This window comes from Lepisosteus oculatus, chromosome 5, assembly GCF_040954835.1.
Source record: "Lepisosteus oculatus isolate fLepOcu1 chromosome 5, fLepOcu1.hap2, whole genome shotgun sequence".
NCBI classification, from domain to species: Eukaryota; Metazoa; Chordata; class Actinopteri; order Semionotiformes; family Lepisosteidae; genus Lepisosteus; species Lepisosteus oculatus.
In genome coordinates this window covers 31,308,881-31,324,002 of record NC_090700.1, presented here as the reverse complement: position 1 = coordinate 31,324,002, position 15,122 = coordinate 31,308,881, and the positions used below count along the sequence as shown (strand labels likewise).

The following is a 15,122-nucleotide window of genomic DNA, read 5'->3' as shown; positions in this document are numbered from 1 at the left end:
GGTTAATACCCCAACAGGTACAAACAGTGCTATGAGATGTTAAAGGACCAAGAAGCCAGGATCTCCATTTAATATTCCCTCTGAAGGACAGCGCCTTCCACAGGAATATAGATTTGGTCACCATACTGGAGAAGTGGTGTTTGGTCATCTGTTTCGTCTTAGAGGTCTCCCATCCCAGTAATGACAGGACGATGGGATCCTGGCTTGCTTAATTTGTTAGATGTGATCATCTCAGGCCTCAAGGAGGTAATGTTTCTGTCTCAAACTGTAAATGCCCCATTCCTCTTCACACACTCTGGCTCCCAGGGGGTCAACATTCATATTGTATTTTGATTCAGTTGTTTGACATATCCCCAAGCTAGGTTTACCACACAGGACCTATTTTGTGGTATGTGTAGAGTGTGGAAGGATTCACACTTAAATAAGCAGCTCTCTTTGATCAGGTCTCCACAAAAGAGGCACAACAGAAGAAGAAGCTATAAATAAGATCAGGCCATTTGGCACCTACTAGAAGAAACATTACTGTTTGTTCTGCAAGCAGGCAGCTCTCATCCTCTGAAAGTATGGCTTGAGTGCTTTCTGGTGCCCAAGGAAACAAAGCTACAAAAAAGAAAAAAAGAGCCCAGATTCCAGAGCACCTCCTTAAAAATGTTTTAAACTTTTCATTGATTTTTTTCTTTTTCTTTTAATGTCATCGGGAGAAGAACACTCGAGAACTGGCAGGGTGAAAATTTGATTACAGCAAGTAGCCCTAAAGAACAATATATACAGCTAAAGTGCTTTCAGGCAATAACAGAATTTCAGTCCCAGAATATCAAAGTATATGCTGGGGGCATTGGAAATGTTGCTAGAATCATTAGTTTTCAAGGCGATGTACAGTAGCATGCTTTAAGCAAATTTCGTGATGATACCTGACACGTCTAGAAAACCTTCAGCTGTTCCTGACAGGGATTTTCCTTGTTAATTTCTTCTGCCTCTTTGCCCCAAAGCCCCACCCCCTTTTCCAGCTCCCATCCCCCACTACTGTACCAACCAACTTCCTCCGCACAAGTAACGTGGAGAATTAATTACGGCTCAGAAAACAGCTTTGAAAAATTTGCAGGCCCTTTTATTTTATTTATTTCTCTCTCTCTGTGTGTGTGTGTGCTTCCATAAAGGAAATTTATACTGCTGAAAAAAAAAAGCACTCAGACAGAATGTGCTGCAGGCATTCTCTCAGATTAATGGGTTTGGAAGATAGTTTCCCACTCTTCAAGTAGCTTTATTTAATTAAAATAAAAATATAAACATGGCATATGTTTACCACGAGGAGCTGAGTTATCTTTAGATGCTTTAAGAAAAAAGAGAAGGATGCAGGTGTCCTATTTACGATGAAAAAACAGCATTTTCTCATTCCTAATACAGCACTGCAGTACTTTGACTGAGACACTGCCTTTTTTGAGATGCCACTGAAGAGACAAGTCTGTAGGACATCTCTGACTGTGACTGGACCCCAGACTGGCTGCTCTATATCTGATATGTGACTTGATCCGGAGTAAACATTTTAAAATGCTTGTGCAGTTTATTAAACCCATGACTGTAACATGATCACAAATAACTCACTTATTTTGGCCCGTTTAAAAAAAAAAGAATGTCTTGGGTATTGCTGATCACAGAAACCTGTTGTGGAATTGATTATAAATCATGGGCGAATCACTGTAGTGCAGGAATCTGCAATCCTGAACCAGGAGGGCAGGTGTAGCTCTTTTTTCAATCACCAACACCTGAGCAGCTGGGATATGCTGTCAAATTGGTCCAATTAGGCCAATAATGAACTGATTAAGGATAATGAGCTCAGTATGAGCAACACCCTGCTGGCCACCGGGATCAGTAGGACTGAAGGCTGTAATGAATAGCGGTTTATTTTAGGATGGTATTTAATGTTATGGCATTTCTGTCCTACTACAGTACATTCAAATATTGTCATACACTGGACTTCACCATAAAACAGTAATTGAGACCGTTGCTATTGCAAACACAGCACAGAAACCATTAGTGTGGCTTTCCTCTATGAGAACGTTTTGTTCTGGTAGTTTGTAAATACTTTTTAGGTTAAAACACAAGGAAATGCTACATCAATTTGACCATCCAGAAGCACCCATTGGAAACTCGGCTCGCAGAGTGCACAGTATTGCGGAAATGCCCTCTTCTCCCACACTCCCGCCTCAAAGAGGCTGGAAATGAAGATGCGAGGACTCTGGGGCGACTTTTGGACTATCCACGAATTTTACATCCATTTACTATTTAGTAAGGATAGTATCTCACTCAGCAGGTCATTCAAAAGTCTCTAAATGCAAGTACCGTCTTGCTTGCATTTAGGCTTAACTGGCCGGTATTCGGTTTTTGCATCATCTTCCGATACCGCTTCTGTCAGCAGCGCACTGAGAAAGCAACATACTGTACTGCAAGTCTGTCAGACGGCTGCTTACTGGCACAAGAAACGAATAAAACCGATGATTAAGCCTTGCTTCAATCATCGCACCCCTGAAAACTGATTATTATATTATTATGCAAATAAACCAAATTATATCTTAGGTTTCCCAATGAAGAAAACATTATCACAATGAGAACACTCGTAATTTTTTTCACAAAGGATTATTGTCCCCTTAAGGTGGAGAAACTAATCCCCTTCAACAATATTTAGATTTTAATCCTCAACATTTGGTTCAAAGACCTGAACGCTGTAAACTAAGCACACGATTATTTCGTTATATTTAGAATGCTGGTTTAGGACTAACCTATTTTTAAAAACCGAAAAGGTGAGGGAAATGTTTTACTGTTGCAGTGAATCCTGCTATAAAAGATTAGTCTGTGTGCTAAAACCTTTGCGGCCCCCCAAAAAAAGAAAACGAAACAAATTTTTGGTTTTAAAAATGTTACACCGTATTAAGCGATATATTTAGTTCAGTCTTTTTGAACAAGGTAGTCAGCATTTCGCCGGTAGGTGGAGGTAGATAACTGCAGAGTGGAGCTAAACTCTCCCCCTCACTATCCCCGGAGAAATCGGGAGATGGTAGATGTTCAACATCTTTGTGGTTCAGACCCCTGCCTCTCGTTCCAACCACAGAGCAGCGGACTAAGCATTTGAACTACTGCGGCTCTAAACCCAGGTCCACGGGGCGAAGGCAGGTTTCAAAAGGAAATATCGAAGAGACGGAAGTAGTTTCCTGCATATAGGCACCTTGGGTATAATTTTGAGAAAGATGCTACCGGCTTCTTGACTTGTAAGTTTTGCACCTTGTTTTCTGCATTGAAGTGTGGAAAGGCAGCTGGCGGAGACGAAGAATTCTGCTAGGGCCCTCACCTGCGCGTCCGAAGTGCGAGTTTGGTCAACTAACAAACTATCAATCCTAGTCTGTTTCTGACTGCAACCTCCAGGGCGTTTTAATATCTGGGAACCTTACATTCCCTGCTACCACTGCTCAGGTGATGTGTATCGCAGGAGCCTTTTCTTGCGAGAGAGAGGATATTTCTTGTCGCTTCATTTCTGACAATGGAGCGCAAATGAAAAAAGTATTTTCGTTGGATTAAGCCGCGGACGCAGCAACAACAGGTAAGTGTCAGGGACAGACAGTGCTTAAGAGTTATAAAAGGGCAAGAGCCTTTGCTAGTGTGGTGCGCTTTGATTGAATTAACTGTACAATGGTGTCCTCCTTCACTTCAGTGTTTTTTGCTCTTTATAGACATGAAAGCATGAAAAGATAAGTAACTGAATAAATAGGCAAAAATGTTGATGGACCAAAGAGCTACATGCAACAATTTGGGATCTGTTTATGAAAAGGTGTGTTTATCTTGTCAACGTAAGTGAAACAAAAGCGCATCTTGCGAATATTTCAGAAGACGTCCAAATTAAGATACAAGCTTGTCCTGCGCTGTTGTTTTCTTAAAGGGTATTCTCCTTTGCTGCGGCATGCATCACAAACTTGCTGCCCATAGTTTGCATAAAACGCGGCATGAAAGGCAAATGTGTAACGACGCCAAAATGTTTTTTATTCAGCTCAGTAGATCTGTACCTTTTTGCTGTACAGGACGTCTTGCATCACTCCATAAAAGTTACGATACTAAATTATGCAAAATGCCATATGGAGGCGAGCGTAATTAGATTAAGCCTTTGTGCAGTTCAGTATTTTGCTGCTATTGTTCGTTTATTAGCAGGGAAATGTATTAGTGTTACATTGGCATGAGTTAATTGATAACATCTAATTCCATTAATCATTAATCATCAGTGGGATGTTATTTTGCTTCACTGTTTGCCACATTGGACTCTGTTGCAAAGCGCCTGTTCTCCCACTAAAACCTGTATCTGGCGCCCTGGAGACTGAGAAGGAGCTGTTTCGGCGAGGTGTGAAAAGCAGTGTTCTCCCTTTTCACTGTCTGCGTTAGTGAATAGCATTCCCGGCACTATGGCGCAATCGGACCTCAAGTTCTGTCAGGTGCACATACAGTATACATCAAATAAGAATGAATTCACACGTGACTGGAGTAGAGCTAAATTCTGTTTACGCAGGTCTTATACACACATTCATAAATCAGTAAGACGTGGCGAATTTGTTTACGATTTTTTTTATTACTATTATATTAAGTCTTATTTGGTCTTATTTAGGGGAGCGAGGAAAAACAAACTAGATGTCTTTAGATTTAATTTGCCCCGCCTTGCTGTAGAATGGTTTATTGGTATGCCTACAGAACAGCTTGGTGTCACAGGTACACCGTGCATATATGCGTCCAGAGTGCAGTGCGGAATCACATCTAAAGTGCTGCATTACCAAACGGTTGCGATACTGCTGCTGAGAGGTGGAAAACATTTTTCAGTGTGAATTGCTAAAGCAAGGAATTAAAAAAAAAGGTTTTAATTTTCAGCACTGCTAAATTCTTGGTCATTTCTCTACGGTCTTCTATTGGACGGGGATACTCTCCGAACTCTTGAACATTTTCAAATCTTTTACAATACTGTATTAGCGGAAGAGAGGCTGATTATCGGTAGATGCATACATTTGTCGGAGGGAAATGATTAGCTTTTCATCTGAGAACAGGTGACTGAAAATGTATCGATTGCGTGGATGCATTCTCTAGTTCATGAAAGTTGAAATGGTATTTGGGTAATTTAGTAGTCTTTTAAGCAAATCTGTTTCTATAAAATATCCTATGCAGATTATCCAATAACTAGAAAGCTTCTGCTCATTAAAATTAAACTGAAAAAGATAGAATAAAAAATCTCATGTTTATATGGATCTTTTTTTTTCTTAATACTTCCAGTGTTACACCTTTTCTGGTTACTGCTTAATAACTCGGATTGTCTTGGGATACAGATTTGGGAAAACAGCTGTCTCTTTTCACCCCCCAGAATTTGTCTACATAGTCCATGTCTCTCCACGTCTCGTCCAAGATGCACAGAAATGTAACTGTTATTGAGACTTTTTTTCCTTCAAGCCCTGCTGCCACCTGAGCATCTCCTTTGAGTTGTGTAGGAAGCTGCCTAATTCTAATAATAACTGAACGGAAGGTCATTATGACCTTTCACCCCTGAGGTTTCCATTGGAAAAAATTGGTATGACCCGCTCCTCATTTCTTTAACTGATAATTAGCAGGATCAATGTAACAGCATTATGAGGTGATTATAATGAGGTCCTGGCTAGTAGGAAATGGTTTTTGCAGGTTGGTTAAGAAGCCCTGCTCCAGGGTGTACAGAGGTGTGGTTAATTGCAGAGTGAGTGTGAGTCTGAGGCAGAGATAGGTTTTGCTGCAGGAATTTTTAGTTGTCACCCCTAGGTTTTACTCACTGGGCCACTGAATCTTACATTGTAGCTGACTGGTCTGTATCTCCTCTATGGATGCACAGAGGACTATGATGCAGTTTCACACCCTCCACAAGCAGAAAACTAAACTGAGGTTATATACACATGCAATGGCTCTGAAACGTATTTGTAAAACAAGATTGCAAAATGTGCACTCTGTGGCTACAATACGGCCTTCCTTTATGCTTCAAAGACCTAAGAACTCCCACTCTTGTTTTCTCAATTGTCATGTTTCCTCAGCTTCTTTTCCTGTGGGGTTAACGAGGTTTGGACACATTGGAGACTCGTTTTATGTGGAGTACAGCATGTTTATTTCAGTACATTTCAGTGTGTATTTCCTGGTATTGTGCTCAAGCAATGATCAAGTAAACGGGAATGAATTAATATTGGTGGCTTTTTGATTAAAAAAAAAAATGTGAAACGTGCACGTTCAAGCTTTATTCAAATAGTTCATAAGTACCCTGATGTTTGTTTGTAGAAGAGAACGTTCAATACTGAAACGATTTGCTAATCTAAGTGAAAATTCATTAGGTGCTGATGTACAGTATCAAGAAGATTCTCGTGTTTCTTAATTTTCAACACTGCTTGTATCACTTAGTTCCTAGGCTGTCTCTATCCCAGCATATAATAATCTCTGCGCTAAGAGCGCACCGCCTACTTTGCTGAAACTGTAATTTAATTTTAATTTCTTCGAGGCGAATAATTTCAAGCACTCCAACACAGTAATTCTGCAACACGGGAAGGCGCTGCTTTGTTGAAGTATTTTAGGCAAGCGGTGATTTTGTTTTGGAACATGAGTAATAGGTTGTGAAACCACCTGGAGGCTGATTTGCCTCGCCGTGTTTTTTTTCGGTTTCCAGTGTTCATGCTTTCTCCTTCCCGCACACCTTGCTCAGCTCTTAAGAACTCGGTTCTTAATTGTAGTTCTTATTTGCGCTATCCTTGCATTTCAATTCAAAGGCAGAATACTGGCTGTTTTTGCTTGGCGATACAATTCCGCGGTGAATTAAATTAATTTATCTTTATTAATTAAATTCTTCTTATTCAGCTTCTGACATCTGACCGGTTACTGTATATTGTGTTACCTAGATGGCCCCTGTCAGCTCCTGAAGCTGCATTCGATGCTGAAGGTTTTGTTACGATATCTGCCGGAATTTGCTTATACGCTTAGGAATACGAATAGGTTGTGACTGCCTGGAATTCAGCTTTGTGCCACTTCGCGTAATGCGAAGACAGGTGGATTTAATTGGATGGAAATGAGGGAACTGCTTTGGCCTGCTATTCTAACGACTGTCTCCAGATAAATTCACAGCGATTCACGCATATTTGTAGTTTATCTATCTGTATATTTAAGATGCTGTTGAATCTATAGGCCTTGGTTTGAAAAGAATATAATTTTTGCGCAAGGACCGCATGTTATATTTATGCTTTAGTGACATAACTCAAAAAAAGTATGCAACATTTCTGTTTGTAAATATACAGTATATTTTAATTGGTTCAGCAAATTATATTTCTATTTTCTGTTTCTATTTGTTAATAAATGGACAGTCCAGATATTGAAAAGCTTACAGACTGGTTTATCCCCATTTGGGCTCATCTGTCCTTAGCACCCATGTCCAAACCATACCCCTGTCCCTATTTTGTTCTCCTTTTGTGCTGGAAGCTCTGCCTACTCCTGGAGACATGAAGACTGAATTAAGGGTTTTGCCCCCACTGCAGTAATATTACACATCCTTAAATACTTTTGTTGCTTAATGAATTGCTTTATACAGTAAGTATATTCTGCTGTATATTTTCATGCCTAGACTTTGAAATGCTCCTGTGCTAATTTCTCCACCACCCATCGTGTACAGCTATACAGCAGTGAAAGGTAGAGCCTTGGGATTTTAAGGTGACTAGCCTGCTTGTTCACTTTCAGTGTCCTTTTAACCTTGTCCTCTAAGCTGTATCCTCTCGTGACTCTACAGAGTGCTGTGGCTTTCGATAATTGCATCGAAAGCAGCTCACAGACGGATTTCCTGTATTCCAATATTGCCTGCCCAAGTGGAGATTTTTCTCCCTAATTTTCTTCCAGTGAAATCCATTCTGCTTTTCCCTCTGTGCTGTAGTGGGAAGGAGACTGCCCTTGTTCCTGAGAATTGAATACCTTTGTTTTTTGACCTGCTTGGTGTCTTAATCTACGACCTAAGCATGCAGGGTGTATCTCACACAATATAATTTAATGCTTTTCCCAGAAAAGACATAAGGGCACAGTGTACTATTAGAGATTATGTCTGAATCTCGGCATGGTTGTTTAAAAAGTGCAGGTGTGTGTGGTGACAATGTTGTGCACTCTGGTCCTATTGTGCGAGCATCTTAGAGTCCCTAGAGCTCTAGACACAAAAAGAAGAGCAGAGAAAGTGATAAGGCAGAGGTAATAAAGAAGCTGTGCATGTGGCTGGCCAAAAATGCCACTTTTCAATAGTGATTTTCTAGTTGTGCTATTGTGACAGTCACTGTTCCGCACAGGGCTCCGACTGCGTGAGCTAAAGGAGACCTCCCTCAGCCCAGGCAGCTGAGGACCCTGCTACGCGCAGTGAGGGTGCTGACCTCACCACACTAGCTCCGCTACACTATTAAAACACGGGTGCATCATCCTTGTCGTAGAGAGCCTGAAGGTTTCTGGTGTTCTTGCCACCCGAGTCCTTGATTACTAGATTGAACCGATTTGCTTAACTGGACAAGTGTACCTCCTTTCTTTTTCCCTGAGAAGCCAGAGATTTAAAGAGGGCTTGAAGTCCTGCTGTACAGTGGACCATTGGGGACTCCTGTAGTAAGAACTGTACCGTTATGTGGAGAGCCTGGTGAGCTGCTCAGGATATACCCTTGCACTGTAGCATGATTTGCCCTGGGGTGAGCAAAGAGCCCCGGCCCCAAGCACAGCTACTGATGAGCACGCCAGGGCTACTGTTTGCTGTTTAATACACGTTTAACTTTTATTTGTTCAATGGTTTGCTTCAGTTAATATATTTTCTTATGTATTTTAATGTCCTATAAGTATATAACCATTCTGTTTTACGATACCAGATTATTAAACTGGGCAACTTCTGTCATTATCTTCTTGAAGTGTATAGAACACTGCCTTATTTTCGAGAATGGCAGTAAAGGCTCTTGATGTCTTTACCCAAACCCTTTCTTTTTCCCAGCCTGGGTGTTGTATTCACCATAGAAATAAGTCCTGCCATTTAAACAATCTCTCTTCCTAACCTAAGGCTGTAACCCTCTCGCCTCCCCAGACACCCTGCGGTTCTGACTCTTTATTCTTCTACTGTACAAGTGAGCCTTTCCTGTCTGCATCTTTCCCTCCTTTCCTGATTTTTGATTCCGGCTCACGCTTGCTGGGAGTGAGCATCGGAGTTGGTGTGGAGCATGTACGATTGTGAGTAATTTTCCCTGTGATTGTAGATCCTGCCCTTTCCGGTGTAAATAAATGAATCAAAATATAAAAAAAAGATCTATCACGTGATACCACTGTGCTTCAGGCTATAGAACTCATGCTGTATTCCCAGAAGAGGCCTTCACTGGATGAGTTATTTGGAAGCTTCCCGGTGTTCGTCTTTAAACTCAGTCGGTGCCTATTAACCCTTTAACAAGGACAATTAGAGGCAGTGGCAGACATTCCTGCTTGAATTCTGCTCCACTCTTCAGAATTCTTCCTTTTATTGGAGGCAGAGTTTACTCTCTATGTCAAATGGTACACAAGCAGGTTTTGTCTGTTGCAGAGATTTCTGAAGCTTGTGTAATAAAACAAAAAGCACAGCAGAAGTGAAACTGTATTGCAGTATAAGGAATCCATGTAGGTGAGAACTGTCCTGTATGTGAGCCGAGTTTTCCGAGAGGTCTGTTATTTCCTGCAAGTGAAAGTGCACTTGCACGCAAATAGCTCCAGGGACCAGAAAGAGAATGCTGTTTAAAATTGTGTGGATGCTTTCAAGCCTTCAATGACCCCAGCGACCAACCGTACATACAAACAAGTATTGCACATTTCATACAAAACGTCCTGAAGGTTTTGGTGTCTGTGGAGTTCTTACAAGATGGCTTCCTGAAGGAATAGCACTGAATATTTGGAGGAGTCTGCAGGGACTTAAAGGCTTTAATATGCTGGGGGACACATGCATGTGTCCTGCAGCATTTGCTTCTGTTTTTATGCTTGTTGGAAATTATAACTCGGGCATTTTTAGAAATTTTTTATACAAGCCTTCAATTTACACTGGAGTTACTTTTGGAATTTGCATATTGGGAAAACATCAAAATCTATGGAGGTCATACCCTTTTTCCATTTAGGTATATGCAGGAACCTTCTTGCTTTAGAGCAATTGAATTGTGAGAATGCACGTACATTTCAAACTGAAAAAAGTTCTGGTCGGCCTTGTTAAACACTGTATTGGACTTGATGACATTACATGCTAAGAAACTCAATTAACAATGTGTCAGATTGCCAGTTTGCCTTTCCTTCAAATTTTTAATTGGCTTGTCTTCTCTGTAATTGGCACGTCTCGATGCCCTTTAGAGTGCTGATATGTAAGTGTAAAATTGATGGCACCCTGTTTTTGTTTGATGACACAGCCAAGCCAACTGAAAATTCATCCATAACAAGCGAATGACAACAGTGTGACTTTTATACTGTCATAAATCGAATTCATTGATATATTGTTCTGGTGACGCACACAAGGGAATGTTGGTACTCAAATTACAGTGGGCTGTCATTCATCTTAGCTCTTTCAGTGTCACACATTCGCTGCATTAATTAAAGTACTAAGCCCAGTGTTTTAAATCAAACATGTCATAATCATTCCACTGATTTAATGGTGTCCATTATACAGTATGTCATCCGTGTTTGACAGATATGGAAAAGATATTTGCTGATGTGAAAAGGTAAAAGCATTGTTTTTTGGGGGGTCCTCTACCGCTACGTCTGCACAATCATGTTTTTTTCCTAACAAACAGAGGATAATTATTATAATATATAATTAAGCTTTTTGATTTAGGCAGAGGGCAAGAGGGGAATTGGTATCAAACACTTACATTTCATTATGTACCGTTGTGCCCTATACTCAAGATTAATGAGCAATGTATTTAAATTAGCTTTTTAAACTCAAGTTTTTTAATGTTTGCCTCCAAGAGCATATCAGCCAGAGCAGCTATTTTTGGATTCTGACCTTCTGAAAACATTTTTTGTCTGGGTTATGAGCTCTGAGAAAAAGATGATTGTCCCACAAAGGGGAGTGACTTTGGAAGCTGGATAATCGATGGATATTTCACACTTCAACAGAGAGTTTTGACCCCATCCCCCCAAGTAAGAAAAGCAAGCAAGCAAGCAAGAAAATAAGAGTAGAAAAAATGAGTTCATGTAAAAGAATCATGCCAGAAACAAATTATTTAAATTTTATTGAATGATTCTAATTACAATATTAAATAATTATAATTATTCTAGAACCAAATTTCATTCTGATAGAGGCTCTCCCACACATTAGGTCCAAAATAAGTGTGTTGCACAAGCTTCTTGGTGTGCACTTGATAGTTTTCCCCTGTGTTGCTTCTTCCTGTTCTGCTCCGAGACCCATTTTTTGGGACCTGCTTTTTTGGCTGAAAGAGTTCTGGCGAGTGAGCATGGAAAATGTTTGATCTAAGCCGACATTAAAAATAACATAATTGGACCTTTCGATTAATTACTGAATGTTTTTATTTTTGTTGTTCGACATTTGTGGGGAGAGAATTTTGACCCAAGCTCCAAGGAAAAAAAAAAACCCACGCAGGCCAGAGGCTAGAACCTAGGCGTACGAGTGAAAGAAAAGCAGAAGGTGTGATGAGAGAGAGAGCTTGGCAGAGAGAAAGCAGCTGAAGCTCAGAAGGATATTGTCACAGAGCTGGTAGGGGGAGCCAACTCTCAAGTCAAGCATTGCTGTGTGGGGAAAAAAATGAACCAAGCAAAGGACAGGCAGCTCTCTGCAGGGGAGACACCCAGAGAGCAGCTGGAGGGGTACATGCTCTGTGGCTGAAATCCAAGGTGTTATATCAGTGAATAGGATTTTGAGAGAGGAAGGGGTCAGAGGAACAGCTTGCTTTTTGACTGCAGCTCTCTGACTGCATTGCTGGGCTTCTGTTGGCTCTTAACACTGCAGATGGGGATGCTCTCAAAGAGCCTAAAACCGCTTCTTTCATTCTAATTACTGCTCCGTTCATTACTGGAAATAAAAAAAAAAGTGACATGCTGGTGATATTTGAAGCAGTTTATATAAACAGTACCTCGGGGTGTGAAAGTAGTGAACGCTGTGGATTCTAGCCAAGATGGTACTGCTGAGCTTGCCGCTACTTCTGCTACTACTGCTGAAGATTTCCACTGAAACAGCTTTCAGTGAGGTCTTGTGTTTATGAGCCAGTTTGGATGCAAAATGTTTCTGTAATAGTGAATGAGGAGTGCTGGTGCACAAAAACAGCCCCATCAAAATATATTGGAGGACCTAGTTGAAAATTCACAGTCTGGTAACCTCATGCAAATCCTTAACCACTATTAGAACTCGGCAGCTGCTCCCCACGACGGTATACATTATTTGGCAATATTTTTCTAAACATGCCAGAATCGTTTACCTTCCGATAAAGGCTCTTCCGTACACACAGGGAGATTGGGTCTGGAATAAGTAAGTAAATTGGAAAAAGATATTGCACAAGCTTTTGCAGCTCATTGGTGCGCTCTTGAGAGTCTTCCCCTGTTACTTCCTTCTGATCAAATCTAAACTTTGAGAAGCCTTTTCAGTATTTGCTTTTTGGCTGAAAGACAATTAGCGTGGAACATGTACAATCTAAGCAAATCTGGTGTAATAACAAATGCCTTTTTAATTCTGTTATACAGTATGGATGCTGTTCAGGTATATGCAATTGAAATTTTGAATTGTGTCATGTACTGAGTTTATTATGTGTTTAATTTTAAAATGTAATTTGTTAGTATATATTTATTTAATATTGGTTGATAAATGTATAAAATGTCATTGCATTTATTAAAATTGTATTATGAAGTCACTATAGATAAAAGCTTCATACCCATAAGATTGAGATGTTGTTGAAAAGGTCTTACAGAGAGAGTTTCCCAGAATTACAATGCCAAATAAATATTTTTTCCATGGACATAAGACCCATTAAAAGGTAAAGGCACTACTAGGAACAATCCCCTGTTTTTAAAATCCAAACTCCTGGGGGGAAAGTGTTTAATAAGACCGTACAAGGCTGCAGGTATTTTTGGAGTAATGAGATTCTGTTTTGATACTGTATGCACTTCATACTAGTAGCAAGCTAATAAAATATTGCCTCTTCCTGGAATGATATGGCACTAAAAGCCTGGACAGTCTTTACGCTGAAATTATTTATGGAACCTTGATTTCTGTCTGTGAGAGCCCAACTTAATTTATTTCTCAGCTGAGGTTGGGACCGTGTCATATTTTATGGAAGGCAAAGCAGAAGTGCTCATGTGAATAACCTACTTGCAAACTTTGTAAACTGGAAACTTAAAACCCCAAAATGTGTCCTGACTTGTAACATTTCCAAATCATATTTTTCCATTTTCCTTTTCAACAGAGTCACCTCTACTTGATCACGAAATTGTACATGTTGTACACATATAGACACTTGCAGTTTATTATTGAACACAGTGGTCAACAAGTTGTAGGATACAACATCAGATTTAAGTCTCACAGTAAAACTGCATGATAAGTGATCTCTAATAGACATAGAATTGACATAGATAAAGTTCACAATGAAGTGTGAATTAAAAAAAAATCTGCGTTTTGCTTTCTGAAAAGTGAAGTTGTTACATAAGCGTGCAAGATACATGGCTTGTTCCAGTAATGTGTTTTCAATTAACAGCACACAGGTTGAGGCAGCTGAAAGTAAACCCTTGAATGTAGAGATGGTGTATTAATATTGCCCAACCAGGGTAGTTGTTTATTAGACACACCTCTGTAGTTGTATCACTATTGATGTCACCAACTTTTTATTCACCAATATTTTATGTATATGATTTATTACTGTATTTTATATTTTAGTATTTGAAAACAGTTTTATGTTGCAAGATGTGACTTGTTAAGTACAACTGCAGGAGTGTGCATTTTTTGGCAAATATTAGTATTCGATCACTTAATAAACAACAGTACATATTTAGTTTATGCTCGTGACGCTTTATAATTAAAATAATTGCTTACGCTTGTATAGCATTTTTCTGGACACTTCACTCAAAGCGCTTTACAGGTAATGGGGACTCTCCTCCACCACCAGTGTGCAGCCCCACCTGGATGATACGACAGCAGCTATAGTGCACCAGTACACTCACCACACATCAGCTATCAGTGGGGAGGAGAACAGAGTAATGAAGCCAGTTCAGAGATGGGGTTTATTAGGAAGCCATGATTGATTAATTCCAATGGGAAATTTGGCCAGGACACCTGGACACCTGGGTAACACCCCTACTCTTTTCGAGAAATGCCCTGGGTTTTTTAATGACCACAGACAGTCGGTACCTCAGTTTTGCGTCTCATCCAAAGGACTGCACCTTTTTACAGTATAATTTTCCCGTCACTATACAGGGGCATTAGGACCCACACAGACCGCAGGGTGAGTGCCCCCTACTGGCCACTAACACCTCTTCCAGCAGCAAACTTAGTTTTTCCCAGGAGGTCTCTCACCCAGGTACTGACCAGGCTCACACCTGCTGAGCTTCACTGGGCTGCCAGTTGTGAGTTGCAGGGTGATATGGCTGCTGGCAATGTGGACACATGTGGAAGAGCTGTCAGAACAATGAAAGCATATCACAATGACAGCAATGGTGGGGACATACTGTATTTGAATGCACATGATTGTGTATCAGATGGCATTGTGTAATAGATAGCTGCCTCCAAGTGCTGGGGATATCTGTGTGGAGTTTGCGTTTTCTCCCTGTGTTTGTATGGGTTTCCTGTGGATGCTTTGGTTTCTTCCTACAATCCAAAAGCATACTGGCTACTGGTTAGTTGTCTTCCTTGAAAATTGGCCCTGGTGTGTGTTTGGGTATGTCTGTCCTGCGATGGACTGGTGTGCTGTCCAAGGTGTGCCCTGCCTAGTGCCTGTTGCTGGGATAGTTCACGATCCCCCACAACCCTGTATTGGATATAGTGGTTGGATAATGGACGGACGGATGGATTCATGTTTATTTGCGCCTATTGCATGGCATTACCTATTGCATTGTGGGCTTATACTGCTTATATGGGCACAGAATGTGTCCCA

General features: G+C 40.5%; 1 protein-coding gene across 2 annotated transcripts in view; it reads left to right on the top strand.

The window, feature by feature from the left end:
* The first annotated feature begins 3,042 nt into the window (after positions 1-3,042).
* tafa3 (TAFA chemokine like family member 3) overlaps positions 3,043-15,122 on the top strand; it is a 120,006-nt gene continuing 107,926 nt past the window's right edge. The window contains exon 1 of one of the 2 annotated variants that reach the window (XM_015342123.2): positions 3,043-3,263. The gene's annotated coding sequence lies outside the window, so the exon portion shown is untranslated. Of the gene's footprint in view, positions 3,593-15,122 lie in introns of both variants that reach the window. The other variant, XM_015342122.2, reaches the window with a different exon arrangement.